The 20475-nt window shown below is 37.7% G+C and overlaps 1 protein-coding gene across 2 annotated transcripts in view; it reads right to left on the bottom strand.

The window, feature by feature from the left end:
- The window catches only part of ZC3H12B (zinc finger CCCH-type containing 12B), a 482912-nt gene extending 473065 nt beyond the window's left edge, over positions 1-9847 (bottom strand). The window contains exon 1 of one of the 2 annotated variants that reach the window (XM_011291778.4): positions 9315-9843. The gene's annotated coding sequence lies outside the window, so the exon portion shown is untranslated. Of the gene's footprint in view, positions 1-9314 lie in introns of both variants that reach the window. The other variant, XR_006593330.1, reaches the window with a different exon arrangement.
- Between the last annotated feature and the right edge of the window lie 10628 nt (positions 9848-20475).

The raw sequence follows: 20475 nt of genomic DNA, 5'->3' as shown, positions 1-20475 counted from the left end.
GCTGATGGCTCAGAGCCTGGAGCCTGCTTCCGATTCTGTGTCTCCCTCTCTCTCTGCCCCTCCCCCGTTCATGCTCTCTCTCTCTCTCTCTGTCTCAAAAATAAATAAACGTAAAAAAAATTTTTTTTTAATTTACTTTTGAAAATAATGGCCATTATCCACAGACCTCTGCTTCGTTGTAATAACATGGGAAAATGATGTTGCTTTTCCTCTATATTTACTTTGCTTAGGCAAAAATATTCATCAAGATTACTTTATATTTTATGAGATCTCTTTTAAAGTATGTTAACATTTTATTAGATATTCTGCTTACTTGGTTATTAGCAGTTAGGAAGACTAGAAACCACAAGGTTAGGATTCCAGTAACAGTTTTTCATGTGACCCTCAATAATTTTTAAAATATCTCTGGGCCTTAGGTTGATAGTCCTTAATATAAGACTAGATAATATGCTATCTGACCTTCATTCTTGTTTAATGCATGAAGATAAGCAGAGAGGCACAGGCAAATGTGCTCTATTTCTGATTATACTTAATGGCGGACAGCATTTGATGTTCTTTTCATTCCACCACCTCCCTTTCTGTAAGAACTTTATGTCCGCTCACTTAGGTTTGGGGCCTAATAACCATATTTATACCACATGATCTTTCAAACCCAGCCATAGATAATCAAATCCTGGGCTGACATCTGGTCCAAACTGGGTCAATCAGAATTGGAAATTGGGGATTCAGAAATGCAGTCTTTGCTGGTTGCCTGAATTTAGAATGTAAAACTTGGGAGCTCTTGGGTAGAAAGAAACAAAGAAAAACAAGAGACCCAAAGGCCCCAGGGATGGGAAAGGAGGAGAGAAAGAAAGAGGAAAGCTCCCTTAGCCATTGACGGCTTCTCATTCCTAGTTACACTTTCTCATGTGCCTGGATTATACTTTCTGCCCTTGGGTTCCTTGAGAATCGCTCATATCTTTAATATAAAGTCCTGTTTTGTTCTCATTTAGTTTGAATTAGACCTTTATTATTTGCAACAAAAAAACTTAATTAAAACAGACACAATTGGGTCAGTGGTCAACAACAAAAAACTGTACACAAAGTTCGAGACATCTTATGCAAAGCATCCTTGCCTCAGTTTCATTGCATACTTAGATTAATCATTAATTAGAAAATTCATTAAGCAAGATATTTCATTCAATAGCCTTTAGTTAACTGAGTCTCTGGGACTACCTAGATTAGAAACATTCATATTCAAATGCAAACATAAAAATTTCCTTCCTAAATCAATTGATTTTAAATATTTTCTAAGTTTCAGCTCCCCTCTGTTAGCAAAGACTAAGAATTAGAGTTCACTAATTCCTATTTTGCATTGTACGTTTAGCTATGAGAAAAGTGTTACATAAATAGTCTCTTTTCCTCTCATCTATAATAGCAAAGGGGGTGGGAGATGGAGAGTTCTAATTAGTTAAAACTTCCAGGGAGCTAAATTTTTATTCAAGTTGATCTAATAACCTCTGTGTTATTGCTTCCTTTGCTCTTACTCCTAAAATCTATCAGTGGAGAGCAATGAGTTGCACAGTAGAGGCAAATTATCATTACTGTAAAAGGCATGAAACAAAGAACTAGTTTTTCCCCTCCCCAAAGACCATCAGTAGTAAATAATAAGCCTCTAGCAACCCTATCATTAGGTGTAGTTGTGCTCTGTCTTGGTTAACTTTCACTTTTATTTTGGTTTCTTGTTAGAAGAATTTCATCCCATGATATCAGTAATGCTGGTTTTTACAACTTTTTGTATCATCACATAAATGGAACAAAGCTATATCAATATGCATGCATGCATTATATGATTATTAATTCAAAACTAGAGAAAAGGAGGTCCTAAAGTTTTACTACTTTCAGAGCTGTTGGAACACCATTAACATATTAAGACTACTGAGTGTAACTTTAAATGCACACTTACTTCACTTTCTTACTCTGAAGAAATGATAAGAATTTAAGTGCACAGAATTTATATGCAAATAATATTGCTACTACAGTTTTTAAAACATCTGAGAGCAGTTCATCATAACTATTGTCCCAATTTTGCTTACACTATTAACTGATGTTCAAACTCTTTTCTTGTCAACAGCCCAATGTAATTAATAAACAAATCCTCATATGCTCAACACAGCACTTAGTAGACAGTGTTTTTTTCTTTTTTTTTTTTTATTTTGGGGGGACAGAGGCAAAGGGAGAGAGAGAGGGAGAGAGAGAGAGAGAGAGAGAGAGAGAGAGAGAGAGAGAGAGAATGAATATTAAGCAGGCTCCATGGTCAACACAGAGCCTGATGTGGGGCTTGATCCCACAACCCTGGGATCACGACCTGAGCTGAAATCAAGAGTAGGCTTCTCAACCAACTGGCAGCCACCCAGGCACCCCAAGAGACATTTTTAAATACATAAAATTTAGTGGTTCCTACCTTAATTCACTTATTTTAATTCAATAAAAATAATTCAAACTGCTTTTGTTAGCGGCGATTAGGTTCAAACAGGAGGCCTGGAGGCCAGCAAAGAGGAAGCCATGGCCAGCTATCTGGAAAGTCAGAGGACTATTCTGGCAGCACTCCAAAACAAAGCCACAAGAAGCTGGATCAAACCAGACAGGCCCAAGATGGCTGACAAGTAGACCCACTCCTAACCAAATAAGAAAAGCCCTGAAACCCTGCTTCCAAGAAAAATCCCCTCCCCAAGTAATGAATATTCCACTACCTTGTTAACAACTGCAGAAAAGATGGAAACCTAAACCTCAAGTTGTAGTTCTCATCCTCTCTCGAGCTCACCCACTCTCACATATTGAGAGTGCACTTTTCCTTTAATAAACTTTCCCACCTGTGTCCATCATCCACTATGTTGTGTCTGTCCTTGAATTCTTTCTCCTGACAAGACCAAGAGCCTTTGGCACCATCTTTAGAACAGGCTAGATCAAGGCCTCAGGGCCTGGGGTCTCCCCAGTTCACCTGGCAACACTTTCACAGCCAGCAAAGAAGCTCTGACATTTCCTAACCTCTGGTAGGGCTCTGCCTGCTTCTCCCATGGAGAACACCAGCATGGGTTTGGCACTCTACAGCAATATATTTTTTAGCATAATTATTATATCCAGGCTGTAACAAATTTTGATTAGTCGAGCCTGAATTAAGGAAATTTTGTTGTACTATCATTTGGACCCCACTGATCTAAAATTTGAGATAATTCAAACAGGGGCTGAGATTAAATTGACCTTAGTATTACTTATTAACAAAGAGTTTGCTAAGCAAATTAATAGTGTAAACAAGATAGTAGAGAAAATACGTGCTTCCAGGCACATTTTAATACCTTAGAAATATTTCTTTACATATAATTCATAGATATACTAACTAAAAATCATTCTCATATATTTATTAAAGCAAGATCCTTAAGAGTTATTTTTTTTATACTTTGTTAACCTAGTTCTGGTTACAACATATACAAGGAAGTCATAAAAACTGCAGTACATAAAAAATATTCTAAAATACAAAACTTCAACCATTTTTTACGTTTATTTTTATTTACTTTGAGAGAGAGGGTGAGCTGAGGAGGGGCAGAGAGGGAGGGAGGGAGGGAGAGGGAGAGAGAGAGAGAGAGAGAGAGAGAGAGAGAATCCTAAGCAGGCTCCACACTGCCATAGCGGAGGCAATGTGGGGCTCAAATTCACAAACTGTGAGATCATGACCTAAACCAAAATCTAGAGTCAGACACTTAACCAACTAAGCCACCCAGGTGCCTCAAAACTTCAACAATTTTATACCTATCCTACTGAAGTTATTGCAAATTAAGAAAAAAAAATTAAATATGTAAATCTAATATCCATTTTTCTTATACCCCTACTTTTCCTCTTCTTCTATGGAATCACAGGTATCTAAACTAATTTGGCAGCAAAACCAGTACAATCCATGATAATTAAGTCTATTGATAATAAGCAAAAACACCTGGTCAGTAATTATAGCCTTGAAAGTACACAGGAAGAGAAAAGGAATATAAGGACCTGTGTGCACATTTAGAAATTAAACTCAACAAGAACAACTAAATGCCCATCAAAGGTCAAGGAGCAACTAATAAGTAATAAGAATGGTTTATATATGATCTCTGGAATTAAACTTACTACTTATGTCACACCTATCAACTGATTTTCAATTTGAAAGAAAAACAGAAATTATTTTTGAATCTAGTAATTAAAAAAATTGCCTAAGTTAGACACAGTATTTTCAAAGAATTTGCTTTAGTCATCTTCTTGTCACTACTTCCAGTCAAATCACCCAGTTTCAAATGCAGTTTATCTGGTATGGATTCAGCTTCTTGACTATGACAGGAAATCTTTCCTAAATAACTATATATATATATATATATATATATATTATTTTAAGAGAGCACAAGCACGGGAGGGGCAGAGAGGGGGTGGACAGAGGATCTGAAGCAGGCTCTGTGCTGATAGCGACAAACCTGATGTGGGGCTTGAACTCACAGACCGCAAGATCTTGACCTGAGCTGAAGTTGGATGCTCAACTGACTGAGTCACCCAGGTGCTCCTCTTAAATAACTTTTTTAACAATATAAATGTATTTTGTAAAATTCATTTAGGGGGTCACAGAAGTAGCTCAAAAGTACCAGTGAGAACAAACCAATATCCATATTTGTTAGGAAAAGTGGAAATGAGGTACAGAAAGTGAACATAATGAGCCAACTATATAATTTAGGGATTTGAAAGGTTATGGAGATACTAACAACTTAATGTACAATAGCTTTAGTGAAGACTGTTTAAAAATATCCATTTTCCTCATTATGAATCATTTCAAAATTCAACTTCAGGTTTTCAGTTAATATATATTGCATTTTAAAAGCTACTACAAAAAGTTTGCATTTCAGTAATGAAATCTCACCATCAAATACCTGAGATGCATTTGTTATTAAGAAAAAAGGAATGAATCAGACCACAGGGGAACTTTTGGGTGCCAACCGTCCAAAGACAGTTAACAATTTATAATATAAGATTTGATATTAAGAAAACAATAATTGTGTGTAAGTTCTTGTGAATATTACTTTAGAACTTATATATGAATGTTTTGTTTTATTTTGTTTGTAGGTACCATTCTTTAAGAAAGAATTCTACTCTCCACTTTTCTTCCTGCATTGAATTGGCTGTTAGTATTTTTCACTTTGTGGAAAAGATTCCCATAAGCTTCCATGATAAAATCTAGAGATGTGCTCATCTGGGAAATTTTTCAATCCATTGACATAATAAATATCATACTTAAGAATATAATAACACTTTTGGGGTGCCTGGGTGGCTCAGTTGGTTAAGCATCCAACTTCGGCTTAGGTCGTGATCTCCAGGTTCGTGAGTTTGAGTGAGCCCTGCATCAGGCTCTGTGCTGACAGCTCCAAGCCTGGAGCCTGCTTCAGATTCTGTGTCTCCCCCTCTCTCTCTGCTCCTCCCCCACTCATGCTCTCTCTCTCTCTCAATCTGAAAAATAAATAAACATTAAAAAATATGAAAAAGGGGTGCCTGGGTGGCTCAGTCAGTTAGGCATCCGACTTCGGCTCAGGTCATGTTCTCACCATGCATGGGTTTGAGCCCTGTGTCAGGTTCTGTGCTGACAGCTCAGAGCCTGGAGCCTGCTTCAGATTCTGTGTCTCCCTCGCCCTCTGCCCCTCCCTTGCTTGCACTCTCTTTCAAAAATAAATATTGAAAAAATATTTGAAAAAATATGACACTTTTAAAACTACATATTTAAAGAAAATTATAACTTATGGATACATCTTTGGTACTCAGTGTAATGCTGCTCTACCTCCAGACTCAAATATGACACATATATTGAGAGATTTCTAGTATATAGTAATAGAAACTGACAATTCTTTACCCTATTTCACATGCAGCCACCACTAAGATTTAGCAGTTTACCTAAGATGTTTACCTGCCTTAAATCATCATAGTACATAGAACACGACATACAAACTAATTTTAATTTTCGCAGCAGTTTCCCCAACATTTAAATTCACCAGTTTTCTTTCCAAAAAATTACCCTATTGATACCAACCTAATCAACTAAGGACAGAAATGAGCAACACTTGCTTAGCAAAGGAGACTAATCAACTAGTTAATTTCCAATGATCCAATATTCATTCGGTATGTCTGTGCAGACTATTCTGTTCTCAAATAATTTATTTATTTAGCTAATAGCTGACATTCTAAGCAGAGGATGCTCAAAACAACAATTATATTTGTCAAAACTATTATCTACTGTGAATTAACATTCATTAGTAATAACTATAATCAAAGAAGACTATTGCTAGCAGCAAAGATACTACATGAAAGGTATAAGGTGGTATATAGAAGTCTCAAACATTTTTCAAGTTTTGGAATATTGTTCCCTAGGGTAAATCTGTAAATTAACTCAAAAATTCTTTGGCTTTCTGTTGGGGGGCATACTCTCTTTTGACATAATAATTATAGCACACTTTCTTATTGTTATTTTTCTATATACAAACAGCAACTTACAGTGATTGACTAAAACCAAGAACTCACGTAACTAATTCTCAACACAGTAGAAAGTTGTTAGAAAAGCACTAAAATAAGTTTTATAAAGGTTTGTAATTCCAGTTTAAACACTGAGGCTAGTTGCCAATTATTAACACAATTATTAACACAATGCTATTAGTAGCATTATATTAGAACTTTGACAGATATCAATTTGTAGGACTCTGGCTCTCCCTTTGTTTTCAGAAAATAATAGAAATAGCAATACTAGTTAGCAGTACTAAAAACTAAGCTATTATATACTTCATAGACCAAAATTAATGTTGCTTATAGAATTTCCCAATTTACCTAATTAAGAAATAGTCTTTGGAAAATACTATTAAAGTTGTAATAATAATATAAGTCTTATAAAAATACTTAGATTATAACTGCTTTAGGAGATAGTGAAAACATACAGGTGATAATATGTGAACTTAACACTCTATCTATATCTGCTTAGAAAAAATTTTCACTTGCCCAAAGAAATAGAATGTTTATTTGAAGTCTGACTTCTATAATGAACATTTGACAAATTATTTAATATTAATTTATTGATTTAATATATAATTTATCATTAAACACTATGCCCACTACAAAGGAGTTAATTGCCACTGATAGTGCCCTTTAGGCTTATCCATGAGAGGAATATTTAGGAAGATTAGAAAATCAAGTGCCTCAGTTCATTCTATGCTGACTCTGCCACCTTCCAACAAAATCTATAATTCTATAAAGAATCAAATAAAGTTTGACTTTCTCTATAAAGCCTTCTTAGACAAATGCCAGCCTCCAAAGCTCTTATTTTACCCTATAATTATTTTATTTCTTATTCTGTACTACAGTGTGTTCCAACTGTTGACCATGACCACATACATATTTTTTTCTTTCAACAACAGGTAAGCAACTTTTCTCCTGGGGCCTATTACTCTACTATTCTCCACAGTAACTAGTATAGTAATGGACACTCAGTGAAGCTAGGGAAAAAGAAAACATGTTGAAAATCAATTAATTTAAAAAAAAATACCTAATTCTTTCCAGAGTTCACTGGCTAAGTGCTTTGTTGTACTTGTAAAATTAACTATTAATATTATCTTATAATGTGTTTATGACACTCTAGATAAATGCTCTTGAGTATGTGGCAGCATTATAACCATATTCACTAAAATCAAATTCTAAATTGGATCCAAATTACTGCTTGGTTCTAAAAGTGTGTGAAATGAACAGCAAGTATCCACATAGTACATTTTATTTCATAGTTCAGACTTGACTTGATCAAGAGCTTTTCCAAAACATAACATCTCTAACTTTGGAATCTAGCAACTAGAAGCATGACAATTGACAATTCACCACCACCACCACCACCACCACCACCACCATGAACAACAACAACAACAACAACAACATAAAATACTCCCTGAGCCCCAAGATTACTTTGTAGTGATACTAGAATTATACTGTGCTTTAAACCATATCCAAAGAACCTCAAACAACATGAAAGCTACATTTTACCTAAAACTATCAAGTCTTGACTGATTCCCTAGCTAAAGTTATTTAATCACAAATGGCATGTATATCCTTTTTAAAATCTTTTAGCCTAAAAGCATTTGCCCAAAACTGAATTTTGTTTTTTTAATACTGCACTTCTTTTTTTAATTCTTTCTTCTTTTTTTAATAAAAGAAACATGAAATAACTTAAAAACTGGTAGGGAGGGAAGAGAGCCAAATAAAACAAGGAACCCATCTTTCATTGTGCATGAAAGTACCTTAAAATCAAAATTACTAGTTGATCTAAATTCATTCCACTTTTAGAAAGGGTCAAGTGTGAACTGTGATTTTTTTCAGCCATTTGCTTTTAAAGAAATAACTTCACTACTCAAAGACAATATTGCTAATTTTAAAAAAGCACCTTACAACTTTAGATCCTCATCTAATCTTCCTGTCCAAAACACCACTTCAGGTCCCTCATGGCCATGTTTTTGGGAAGCAACTATTCTCAATTGCAGGAAAGCCCAGGAACAGATAGATCATAACACATCCTTGCTTTTACTAGGGACATTTTAGGTTTCATCACATTTACTAAAAAGGAAGTTATGTTATTCTGAATGAAGAGTAGTTATTTCATAAAACCTGTTTCCCTGTTATCAATCAGTCACTGTCTACTTCTCTTCAAACTTGATGCCACTTTGGAAGTCAAGTGGTGTGTGTGTGTTTGCTAGTTTTATTATTATTATTTAATGTAAGTACTGACTTCTAACTCTTTATACGTCAGGAGTCAGAAGCCAGGAACGCGGCTTTCAGAAGCTGTCAGCACAGCAGTATCAAGAAAACTAAAAAGGGGCCAGGCCATCTGCCATTCAAGCTTTGAGGCATGGAGAGACAGCAGTCTGAGAAATGCCTCTTAAGAAGCCTCCGGTCTGACTGAGCTTTTGGAGAGCAAGAGCGAGGGAAAAGGTGAGAACGGTATTGGGAAAGTCTGTCCCGGAATCAGAGACCAAGCTGCGTGATTGTACGTAGAATTATAAGCATTTATAGCACCTAGGAAGCAAAGCTAGGCCTAAGACACTCATTTCTGGATGCCGAGGTTGAGACCAGAGAGTGGTGATTTTTAGAAGGAAAACTACCTCGAAGGAAATAGGGAGCAGCGAGCAGATGTAAGAGAGGCGTTAGAAGCTTCTACAGGAGAAAGCAGCGCGTTGGTCGTCTCCCAGAGCCCCGGAGGCCAGAAAGGCGTCCCAGCACCTGGCGAGTGCGGTGCCACTACTCACCCCTACTCTCCTATGGTCCCCGTCGTCGCCCTGCTGGACAAAGCCCCTGCAAGGGAGCCCCTCCCCCGCCCGCCGCCAGGGGTGGGCTCAGCGGGCGAGAGGAGATGGCGGCGCAGGTGTCCGTGAGCCGGGGCCAGAGATGCGCCCCAGGAGGAGCTGGGTGCAAAGGAGGCAGCCTGGTGCCTTGCGCTCCCTGGCGCCAACTTCACCACCATCGACGTGGAGGAGCCAGAGGAGGCACTGGGGAAGAGGCCCTCGCCCAGCGGCCAGTACCTTCCTGGGATACTAGGCCAGAGCTCAGGCGGGACCGCCGCCCCCGGCCCCCTCAGAGACCCGACCCCCAGGCCTGATTCCCGTCCCTCAGCCCCCGCGGCCACAGAGCCGCGGCGGCTCCCTCTCCGGGCCGCGGTCGCAGCTGCATCCTTGTGCTCCTCCTCCTCTGGCGCCGCTGCCTACACACACAACCCCAGCGCCTTTAGAGCAACTGCGCCCAGGCTGCCGTCGCCTAGCAACCGCGCGCATGCGCCCCACCCCCGCCGGCGACTGCCGCCACCGCTGGCGCTTCTGTCCTGGCTCAGTCCACGACCTACAAAAAGTACGTAAAATCCCACTTCCTAGAGCGCACTTCCTAGATACTGGATAGAGCGACGTCAAGGTGAGGTGAGGAGAGGTGCAGATGCTCTGCAAATGAAAGAGGCTAGAAGACTTAGGGTGCGACAATTTCCCGACTCCTCGACAGGAATCTCGGTGGCTGAGAGTGACAGTCAAATGACCTCCTAACTTATTATTTAGTCTTGCCTTCTCGAATCCATTCTTAACAAGAATTCCAGAGGAATTGTCTAAATAACCTCTCCGACCGTGTCACTCATCTGCATAACTCTGGTGGTTAAGGAACAGCCACCTTAATAGGGCCTAACAGTTCTAGAGTACTGCAACAGCATTGTCTTTGGTCTCCTCACCTTTAGACTTGTCTTTCTACAGTCCGTTCACATACTTCCATCACAGTGATCTTTGTAAAACATAAATCTACTCTCACTTCCCTCTGGTTTAGAGAAGGGCTTTGGAGTTAGAGCCAGTTTTGAATTTCTGCCCCAACACTGGGTATCTATGTTTCCTAGAGCCAGGATGCTTAACCTCTCTGAATCTGTTTCCTCATATGTAAAATGGGGATTGTTATAATACCTACAGAGTAGTTATGAGGATTAAATGAGAGACTGCATGTAAAGCATTTCACATACACAACTTACTCTGGCACCAGAATAAGCAGTAAAAATTGGAGCTATTTTAAGTTAATCTCATTGCCTATAATAAAGGTTGAAGCATAAACTCCCTAACTTAGTATTCAAGGTCCCCTGAGATCTTGCCTCTATTTTTCTAGCTCTAGTTCTTTTCCACTCCCCTTTGGGCACCTAGCCCCAAATCAGTCCTTGCAGTTTTGGGGATACATCTAGATCTATAAAGTTCTTAGATATATTTTCCCCAGGTTCATCTGGGAAAGAATTCTATGAAATACCTCCAATTAATAAATGTGTAAGTGATCTTTCCCAAAATACACATGCTAATTTTTAAATATTGGCACTGAGAATTGACACATAGATACTGATTGTTTACAAATTTGTGTGGTTTTTCTGGAGGCTTATTTACTCAATTTTTTGAAATTAGGCTTAGAGTTTCTATAATGTATAGTGACAAAAATATGTCACCAATTTTGAACTTAATACAATGCATGAATGTATTTACAAACATCATGGGCCCTGCTGTATGTTTATTTAATAAAAGGTTTAAACATTTTAGGAAGTGTAAAAATAGCTGTACCATGTGTAGGAAGTCTGAGAGGCCCTAGAACTGCTACAGAAACATCAGTGAAAAGTTCAAATGGAATATAAAACTAAAATGAGGGGTGCCTGGTGCTTTGTGGTTAAGCGTCCAGCTTCGGCTGAAGTCATGATCTCAAGGCTTGTAAGTTCAAGCCCTGTTGGGCTCCATGCTGACAGCTCAGAGCCTGGAGTTTGCCTTGGATTCTTTGTCTCCCTCTCTGCCCCTCCCCACTCATGGTCTGTCTCTCTCCCTCTCTCAAAAATAAATAAACATTAAAAAAATTAAAATGAAACTTTGAGAACCAGGCTTCCAGAAAATATTGAAAAAGGAGAAGAACAATTGGAAAGGTGAAAAAGAGTGAATCACTCTAAGACTAATTAAATAGAAGTACCAGATGAAAATAATCAACAAACTGTAATCAACAGGGAAGATCACAACATAGGTGATATGTATTACAACTGTGAATATAGCAGTGAGCTTGGATAGACTTCATACCTTTCCTTCCATAAGATACAAATATGCCTTTCAAGTTCAAAGTAAAACAATTTATTGGTGTTCAGCCTTTTCCAAGGACCATCAGCAACTCAAAGGGACAGACTTTTAACACAATTTGCTTAGATCTTCTAAAATCTGTACTTAGTCATATAAAACCTGTATTTTCTTTTTTTTTTACCTACACAAAAGGGTTTCTTTATTTTTTTTATTTTAATATGAAATTTATTGTCAAATTGGTTTCCATACAACACCCAGTGCTCACCCAACAGGTGCCCTCCTTGATACCCATCACCCACCCTACGTGGCAGTGAGAAAGAATGAAATATGGCCTTTTGTAGCAACATGGATGGAACTGGAGAGTGTTATGCTAAGTGAAATAACCTGTATTTTCTATTCACTTATTGAGCTCATTATATTCTATAGTGAGACAGAGGAATAAATACATAAAATTCTACTAGTCACTAATTCTTCCTTTTTTACATATAGAACTGTGTCACTGCTGCACTTAAACTCCTTCAATATTTTTCCTTGGGTTTCAATATAAAATCTGAGCTCCTTTGCACACATCAGTGTATCTGCCTCTACTATGTTAGCAAAGTAGAAACACCTATCAACAAAGAGAGACCTATCCACATCAATATGGAAAGAAAAAAAAACATTTATTATTGAGTAAGCACAGCACAGTGCATGCATATAAATAGACTTAGAGAGATTATAAAGTCAGAATAAAATTCCACACAATTTATAGAGAAAAGCAAATACAAAGTTCACTTGAAAATTGTAGTGGCTATTTGTTTAGTTAATTGACTTCCTCCAAAAGAGTAACAAAACATCTATTTCCCCAAAAGACACTTTGAATCTTCCTGGAAGTCAAATGGTTACATCTGGAGATGGGCTCCCACATTATCTCTGTAGATATGTCTTTACATTTCAGAGGGGAATATGGCTCATGAACTTAAAAAAACATCTACGTTCTAAAACTGGAGACTGAGCCTTTCTAGTACCTGGAGAGATTTATCTGCATTCCAAAAATTAGAGAAAGGATACACACCCACTGTGCCCCCACCAAAGAGATGCATTAAGTGGAATGGAAGAAATAGTTTTTCTGTTTACTCACCTTTATTTATCTTTATAATTTAGTAAGTTGTTCTAAAACAGAACTCTGTGCTCACACAGTAGATGGCTTCTAGTAAATCATGAGGAAGTCTTTCTTAAAAAAAAGTCATAGAAGAGGTGGCATTGCACTGGCTGTTGACAGATGAGTAGGAATTTTCCAGAATGAAATAGAATATTTCAAGTGAATAAAAAAGTCTGTTCAAAGGCCCAGAAAATTTTAAAGCCCATGGTATGTTCAGTGAAAGTAGAAAAGTTGGATTTACCCATACTATATCTGTATTTAGGGGCTGAGCAGTCTAAGGGTACAATGGAGTATAGAGACACAGATTGGTGAAAGATTGAGAAATGCCTTTGATACCATGCCAGAGTTTGGAAAAGGTCTATATCTAATAACTAAAATAGGATAACATACTCATACTTGTTTGGGGGTCTGGCACAAATATTAAACAGTGCCCCAACCCCAAAGAGCTTACAATTGATTGGATGTAAAAGTCAAGATAATAATTAACATAAATGAAATACCATAAGTTGACAGGTATATTTGAAGTGTATTTGAGGGGACAGATATAGTATTGTGGATAGACTTTGGATAAAGTTTCTGAGAAAGCTCCTTGGATAATTTCATCTTGACTTATAATGTAAAGGGTGTCCATAATTGGAGTAGCTCCTGGAATTTCAAATGATTGAACCCTGTGTGTCTATATGCTGTAGTTCTCACCCTCTTTGTTCCCTGTTTCCATTCTGGCTCTGCTAAAGAAAATCACTGTGACCTTTCAATGCAAATTGACCTTACCACAGATTTAATTTCTCATCTTACCACTTGGCACAATATGGCAATCTTTTAACTTTTTCTTGGTCAGTCCCTCTCCAATTCTCCTCAGCTATTATTCCAAATGTTAACCATTCTCCACTATTACTGATGACTTCATCACTCAACCATCAAACCTACCATCCAACTGATTACTTCATCACCTGCCTTGCTTAAAAAAAATTGAAGTTATCAGGCTTTCTTCTCACTTACAATCTTTATCTGCTCCCATACTATACTTTGATTCCTTCACCCTTACGTAGACTGTGTAAAACTAAATTTTCCATCTGAGCTCCTGAACCTTGTCTCACCTAGCCTTTCAGAGATCTTGCTTTATTAGGTTTTCTGTCTTTAATATCTTACACCTCTCACCCTCACACACTGCCCCATTCCTCACAGCCTATAAACATACTCAAGTATTTTTCATCCTTAAAAGAAACACTTCCCTTTATCCTGGAGCCTCCTCTAGTTTCCTTGAAGTGTCCACTGTTATCACCTTTCCTTTTCACACACAGGTGTCAAAAGTGGATATCTACATTTACTGCTTTTATCACTTCCCATTCACCTTTCAACCACTGTAATAAGGTTTTTACCTACACTTCTCCATGAAAACCTCATTTGTTAAGAACACCATTTACTGCCAAACTTCTCTTTTTGATGGGCACTTTTAAGCCCCTTTCTTATTGGATCTTACTGCCACATATAATAGTGTTGATTACTGCACTTTGCTTAAAATTCTCTGCTCAGTTGACCTTCAGACATACATTCTCCTTGTTCTTTTCCTTACTCTTTAGATTTTACATTTGTGTAACTTTCATGGATTCCTATTCTTCTACTTACCTCTTAAATATTTATATTTTCCAATGGCTCTGTCCATGGCCTATGTCCATACTCTATTACCTACACATGGATGACTTTCAAACCTATGTAGACAGTTCAGACCTGCCTCCTGATATGTAGATAAGTAGATCCAACTGTCTAATAGACATCCTTATCTGGATGACCCAAAACAATTTAAATTTATTTTGTCCACAACTGAACTCACCATCTTCCCATGCTAATGTGTTCTTTTTCCTTGTTAAGGAAGAATCTGCCTCAAAAAAATTAACCAAAGGGAGACCTTGTCATCATCACACATTTCACAGAAACAGATGAAATGACTAGAATATGACATTTTATGAGTTATGTCAAGACTACTGTGTCTTTTACTGAAAAATAGACTGCATATATGCATTGAGGAGGAATAAGTTGTATTGCTTGAATGGAAGCTCAACGAGGACAGAGATTTTTGTCTGTTTTGTTTACTGTTGTGTCTCCAGGTGCTTAGAGTAGTACCTGGCACATAGAAAGTCCTCAATAAATGAATTAATCTGCATATCCCTTGATTAAAGAGACTTTGTTTAGGAATTCTACTAGGGTATATGTATATGTATATGTATATATATATGTATATGTATATGTATATCTACATCTATATCTATATCTATCTATATTCGTGTGTGTGTCTATAACCTATCCATATATTAGCGAGAAATGTGTCTTTCTATCTTAAATAAGGAAAAATGAAATTATATCTGCACTTCATTCAGATTTCTGCCCATTGGAAGTAAAGGAAAAGGACCAGTGGCAGGTGAGATAAAATACTCCCTCTATCACTTGGAAATTTCAATTGGCAGTTACTTCTTCCAGGGGCTCAGATGTCTGCTTATGGGCAAGATTCCTCCAGGGTTTACTTCCAGGGCCTGAATGATCAATGCTAGCTCTACTTCAAGAAGGTTGGAAGGACTGTGGGTAATATCTGGATCTTTTTTGTATTCAGTAGTAAATAAAGAACAAAAGTTTATTTCACCCACCCCATCTAATTAAGTTAATACACCCTGTTAATTCTAGTTCCTAAATATTTCACATATCTATATTTCCTTTATACTTCCTCTGCCACCAATTTTGCCTTGGTTTAGACCCTTATCATTTATTTTAGGACTATTTCAACAACTTTCTAATTGGGCTCCTGCCTTCATTCTTAACTCTCCTCCAAACTATCTTCAACACTGCTCCTTTAATGAATGATCTAAAATGCAAATCTTAACAAATTCCTCCCTGATTAAAAACATTTCAAGTACTCCACAGTGCCTGCTGAATTCACTTCAAGCTATATAATACTCTTTATAACTTGTCTCTTCTCCAGCCTTATCTCCTACCATTGCCTGCCTTCTATATTATGTTCTGAAATTCATTGTTTGCAATTCTCCTTTGATAAACATACCCCTTCTTCTGGGAGTTTCACTTGCCACAAACTCCATCCCAATATTACTGTAGAACTTTTCATGTTATGTGACCCCTTGGCCACAGTTGACCAATCTAGGTCTATTGTAGCCCTTCCTCAGAAATTTGGATTCTAGACTGAGATTTCAGCCCACTTTGGCTGTTTTCTTATGCCAAGTAGTGTACGTTTCAGAGCTGTTGGCAGCAGCCATTTTTATATCTTATGGTCTGGGAAAGAGGAAAAGGTGGTCTGCTATGAAAGATGAAGCATATATACAAAGAGATGCAGAGATGAGAAAGAGAGGTCCAGAAAACAATTGAGTCCTTAGCTCCAAGTTATTCTTTTAAGCTCATCTGCCTTATTCTTGGGTTCCATAAAACACTCATGCTAAATTTATTTTATTACTCAAGCGAGTTTGAGTTGAATTTCTCTTTCTTGAAAGAAAAAATACTGTTCTCCCATATCATGTTCTTTAACACTCATGTCTTTGTTTATTCTTTTCCCTTTAACTGGAAAACTGTACTTCCCCTCACAAACATTTTGCCTGAATAATTCTTATCTTTACAGAGAAAGTAGGACTCAGGCCCTCTACCTGTACCAGGAAGGTATCTGCCTTTCTACTCTACCCTTTCCTCATTCCTTCTCAAGAAAAGGGAATACTGATATTATATGTCAGATGACATAACCATGATTGGATCAGACTTAATAGCAGGTGGGGTAATTGTCTGCAAATAAGTCCCATGCTCATGCACAGTTCTTCTTTTCCTATTCTTACCATATCTTTGTTGTGGATATTGTAAGACAGCCAGAGCCTACTTTATTTATTTATTTATTTATTTATTTATTTATTTATTTAGATTCAAGTTAGTTAACATACACTGTAGTATTGGTTTCAGGAGTAGAACCCAGTGATTCATCACTTACATGTAATACCCAGTGCTCATCCCAAGAAGTACCCTCCTTAATGCCCATCACCCATTTATCCCTTCCCTTCCCCCCCACACACACACACACCTCCACTCCAGCAACCCATAGTTTCTGTTCTCTGTATTTGAGTCTCTTATGGTTTGCCTCCCTCTGTTTTTATCTTATTTTTCCTTCCCTTCTCCCTATGTTCATCTGTTGTGTTTCTTAAATTCCACATATGAGTGAAATCATATGATATTTGTCTTTCTCTGACTGACTTATTTCATTTAGCATCATAAATTCTAGTTCCATCCAAGTTATTGCAAATGGCAATATTTCATTCTTTTTGATCACCGAGAAATATTCTACTATATATATATATATATATATATATATATATATATATATATGCCACATCTTCTTTATCCATTCATCAGTCAGTGGGCATTTAGGCTCTTTCCATAATTTGCCTATTGTTGATAGCACTGCTATAAACTTTGGAGTGCATGTGCCCCTTAGAATGAGCATTTTTGCATACTTTGAATCAGAGTACCTAGTAGTGCAATTTTTAACTTTTTGATGAACCTCTATACTGTTTTCCTGAGTGGCTGATTCAGTTTGCAGAGCCTACTCTATAGCAGGTCCAGCTGTGCACTTTCTCTCTCTCTGTCTCTGTCTCTGTCTCTCTCTCTCTCTCTCCTTCCTGGCATTAATTAATATTCCTGCGACTTGTGGCTGGCCAAAGAATACTAACATTTTGATTTGAACTTGGGAACAAAAGTGCCATTAGGGAACCTGACATAGGTTTTAAATGAGCCACATTTTAACCATGCTTTCCCATCACTCTACACCGGGAAATATTTTGTGCAGCCCCCTGTATTTAGTAATCACAGTTGCAACTCATATTAGGATGGAAAGAGATTCTGTCATAAAGTAGGACATCTTTTGGGGAACATAGACTGAAGAGACAGCTGCACTTCTGATGAAGCTACATTAGGAAGCAGAGTCCCGGGGCGCCTGGGTGGCTCAGTGGATTAAGTGTCTGACTTCAGCTCAGATCATGATCTCATGGTTTGTGAATTGAAGCCCCACATCGGGCTCTGTGCTGACAGCTCAGAGCCTGGATCCTGCTTCATATTCTGTATCTCCTTCTCTCTCTGTCCCTCCCCTGCTCACACTCTGTCTCTGTCTCTCAAAAAATAAATAAACATTGAAAAAAAATTTAAAAAAAGAAAGCAGAGTCCCTCACAGAGAAAGGAAAGTTCTCCTTATGGCTAGCTAGCAAAGGACCCTTTACATAGAAAAACATTTTTGTGCACATGCTTTTAGGCATTGATTGGAGAGGTAGTACCTTGCTCTCCTCACCTCCCATGACAACATGTCTCTCACTTGGAGCTAAATAATGGTATATTTCTCCAAAACAAGTCACATCCTACCATGGTATGAAAAAAGTACTAGAAGAAATTTTGTGTTTCTATTTAGGTAACCAAAGCTTGGGAAATTCAAAAGCTGAGGGAAAACAATACTGACATAGATCCATGCTTGATAGTGCCAAGAGCAGCAACTCAGAGCTAATAAATATTTGAGATTCCACAAGGATTTTAGAAAATAAATATGGAAGCTCACTTGTTTTCTTGACAGACAATTTCTCGGAGGATATTTTTAGTTAATAGTTATAGACAATGCACTATTAGCACAAATTGGCAGGCACATGGATAAAGTTTAAAGCAAAATTTTGGGTTTTTATCTGTTCACCCTCTGTTCTCATTCTCCAAGCAACAGGACTGTTAATAGTAAATGGGAATGCACTTTTGCTTAGGATTTTCACTGGTCAAGATTGTCATTCGTTATACATTTTGTGACTATGGGACTGAAATTTGAGAAAAGGGAAACTCAAAGGAGACTTGGAGTTGTATCAATCCAACTTCAAAAGTGTTAGAAAAGTTACAAGCCCAGTGAAATGGAGCCAAGTCTGTAGCTGCTGAAGGAAGCCAGACTCCAACCAGGCATCTGGATGACACCTCCTTTGGCTGAGATAAGGAAAAATTAAATATTGGGGAGAAGATAATTTTTGGCTTTAATTTCTTTTGGAAATTAATTTCTACAAAAGAAGTAGTTTTCCATGTGGGATTCTATGTGAAAACTTTAACTTTGAGGAGTTTTATATTGTTCAAATGTAGAATATTATATTGCTGGGCTAGTGCTGCATTATCTGGGCTTTGCTACCATGTAGTACTCATTGATCCATGTTGGAAAACTGTAGATAAGCATAATTTGAGGTGGGAGATAAAATAATGGATAAAAATTTGTCCTGCTATGCAACTATGGTCCTGGGAGTATAAAATAAAAGAATGATGAATGTCAGGGAGATGGTGAACTCCCTGACAAAAAGAGAAGCAGAACTTCCCTGATATTCCATGGGTCTTCTCCCACAGGGGGCTATTACCATTCTGTTGACCATCATCTTGGCTTAAGCCCAAAGGATTAAAAGAGAATCTAATGTAGAGGAATATAAGGGGAGAGGAGCTCCCATTCCTTTTCCTCACACCAGAAAAATCTCTAACAGATGGTTTCCACACTTTTTCCTACTATTTTCTTCCCTCCTAAGCAGAAGGGAATGCCAAACTGATAGATCATATATCAATACACTGCCTGGGTCACATTTACTTGTGAGTTGAGGAATGGGGTCACTAGACTAAAGACCAGGCAACTAGGCATGGCCTTGTTGTCAGCTGCTCCTCCTTTCATTCTGCTGGGATTGTCAAAGTTTTTTCTCTTCATCTAAAGTTCTTGTGCCCTGTGTAATAAAATAATTGTAGTATTTTTATTCATGCTGAGTTGAGGAGGTAGCAGGCTATCTTAGGCCTCAAGCTTATGCCATGCACTTCCAATTAGGTTTACCAGAATTCTTTATTGGACATATTAGGCCCTGGTATGATTAATAATAACATGGTGCTCTGTTTACAAGTTTTTATTGTTCTTTCCTTGGTGAGCAATTGAGGAATAAAAGTAAGGCAGAATTGGGGCAGTCTTGAGTATTCTAGCCAATACCAAAAAGCCTCTTCCCAATATATCTTTTATCTTTGTTGTAACAGGTACCTCTGTAATTATCTATCCAGAAATTATCTCTAGTAATTCTGTTCCCCTTATCTTGTTCCTCCACTCCAACATCTACATGGTTGTAATAAAATCTGTCATAATATTACAACATAATCATATCCCTTAACCATCATTGATTGGATGGGTGTGAGTGGTGAGTACATTACTTCAGGTGGCTCTTTTCCCTAGGGTAAGAAGGCAGCACCAGCTGTCCATGTTCTTTTTATTAAAAGAGCAAAAACTTTCACTGGAGCCCCCTAAGCTGATTCCTCCTTATGATCATTGGTCAAAACTGGATGCATAGCCACTCTATCTTTCAGGAAACTGGAAAAGTCAGTATCTTGCCTCAGCTAGTCACATTTAGCATTATGCTGGCAAGGAAAACGTGGGGCATGAATATTGGGGAACCAATTTACATGGTCTGCCACATTAATACATTCATGTATAAAATGTAATACAAAAAAACTACTAAATAGAAACCTAACTGCCTTATAAGGAAAACTATCCATTTATTTTTTTTAATTTTAATTTTTTTATGTTTACTTTTGAGAGAGAGAGAGAGAGATTGAGAACATGAGCAGGGGATGGGAAGAGAGAGGGACATACAGGATTTAAAGCAGGCTTCAGGTTCTGAGCTGTCAGCACAGAGCCTGATG

This window comes from Felis catus, chromosome X (genome assembly GCF_018350175.1).
Source record: "Felis catus isolate Fca126 chromosome X, F.catus_Fca126_mat1.0, whole genome shotgun sequence".
Lineage (NCBI taxonomy): Eukaryota > Metazoa > Chordata > Mammalia > Carnivora > Felidae > Felis > Felis catus.
The sequence above is the reverse complement of the archived record's forward strand: the minus strand, read 5'-3'. Positions and strand labels throughout refer to the sequence as shown.